Genomic DNA, 2112 nt, shown 5'->3' on the forward strand with positions numbered 1-2112 from the left:
GTCCGTGACCTTGACCTCCCTCGTGGCCCCAGAGGCAGTGTCCCGGATGCCCTGGGGCGCGGCGGGGCGCAGGCCGGTGCGCAGTGCTGGACAGAGGCCGGCAGCTGGCACTTTGCCTGAGGGACAAGCATGTCATCTGGGCCGCAGGTCCCCACTCGCCCCACTGCCGGGGTGGGTGGTTGGTGCCTGGTGTCCAGGCAGATAGACAAAGGGCCCCTGACAAAATGCATACCCTCCTGCCAGCCCACCAGCTGGCACTCGAGTCTCTGACCAATCTGGGGCCAAAGTTTCTGTGCCTAAGGGCAGGAGGTGCTCAGGCCAGAGGAGTGGCCACAGGCTGGGGCCTAGAGCCCTGTGGAGGCAAAGTGGAGGGGCGGGGAGGACACTTGCCTTCCCATCTGTTGAGTGGCCTCAAAGCTGGTTTCTCTGCTTCCCAGGGGTCCCAGAGTCCAGCCTTTCCCAGACTTGCAGTGCCAAGTCTCCAGCTGCCGGTCCCTACCCCCTTCAACCCTTGCAGGGACCACTCCCAGGTCATCTTGACTGGCAGGGCCCGGCCAGCTGGTCTTCCCAGAAAGCCCTGCCCCAGCCTGGGTCTTGGCTGCAGACCGGCAAAGCCCCCTCCTCACTACTGGAAAGTGCCCTGGGACAGGGCCCATGGCCTCCCAGGCCCGAGCCTCGCCCATCACTCTCAGCGGCCTAGGCCAGAACACTGGATACCCCAGCTGTTTTCAGAATTAGAGCTTGCCTCACATCCTGGGGTGGGTGGTGGGGCTCAGGGGTGTCCTCCACCCTCTGGCCTCCGGTCCTTCCTGTTGAAGTGGGTCTTGGCTTCAGCGTTCCCATGTGTTTCATTAAGACTCTGCCTCCAACTGCCGCGGTCTGGCTGCAGGAGGGTGCGAGCCAGTGGTGTGACCGGTGTGGCCACCTCGTGCTTGGAGGGAGCTAGAGGCACAGCTCCAGCCTGGGGGTGGCACTGGCAGGTGTGGCAGCTGCCCTTGCCTCTGCCCTTAGGGGCCACAGAGGCTGAAGGGAGGGGGCTGGGGAGCCCCGGTGGGGTTGTGGGAGGTCCAGAAGCCCGTCTCTGTGGTGTTCAGGACCGTGAGGGCATCAGAAATGACATGCTCCCTGCTGGATCCCCAGCCCCTCCTCTCCCAGAGTTTGAGGGGCAAATGGTTAAGAGGGAGCGACAGGCACGCCTCCAAGTTCAGATTCATGTGCACTGTACTCCGACTCCGGGGTCCCTGAGCTGAGGGCAGCTCAGTCCAGGGAAAGCCCCCCACGGCAGCACACACGGCTCTGAGACTGACATAGCCAGATCCTGGCCTGGGGGCTGGGACCCTGAGGGCCAATCTGTAGCAACCCTAGGAAGGGGTGTCCGGGTCCAGGGTGCTGAGAACAACCCCACCTGCACCTCTGGCTCTCCCTGCTGGGACCAGGTTGGCCGGCACCAAGGCCAGCAGCCGGGGGAGCAGCCCACCCCTGCAGCCCCAGGGCCGCCAACCAGCCCAGGAGAGATGGTGGAGGCGGGCGCGGGGCCGCCCGAGAGGCGGCAGACGCCGGCTTTGCAGGCCTGGGAGCCAGCGGCCTGGCCTGAGTGGCTGCACCGCCTGGCCAGTGTGGGGGCAGTGAGCGCACTAGGTGCCGTTCACCCCCAAGCCCATTGGGCCCTCTGATCACCATGACCGCCCTATAGCCACCAGGCAAAGCCTGCAGAAACTGAGAGGGGAGGCCTCTGAAGAAGCAGGTGACCTATGCTGGACAGGGGTGTGTGCTGGGGACAAGGCTGAAGCCACGTTCCAGCCCAAGACCTGGTGGGGGAGGTGGGGTCAGGTCAAGACTGAGCTCCCTTCCTTCGCCTCAGAGAACACAGACCAGGGGCGTCCGGTAAATGGACTGGGAGAGGGGGACTTTGCTGTCCTCCCCACTCTTCACCTGTAAGCACCTGGACAGTCAGGAGAGCAGGACCTGTGGGACACACAGCCCCTTCCTGATCCCTTTTGCATCGTCTGGCTGCCCAGTCACCCCCACTGTTGGCTCAGGGCTCAGGGCAAAAGTCAGTCTCAGCTCCCTTTATAGAGGGCCTGGCGGGGGGCCAGGCGAGAGTGGTGCCAG

This window comes from Condylura cristata, unplaced genomic scaffold, assembly GCF_000260355.1.
Source record: "Condylura cristata isolate star-nosed mole 26May11 unplaced genomic scaffold, ConCri1.0 scaffold00004, whole genome shotgun sequence".
Classification (NCBI taxonomy): Eukaryota; Metazoa; Chordata; class Mammalia; order Eulipotyphla; family Talpidae; genus Condylura; species Condylura cristata.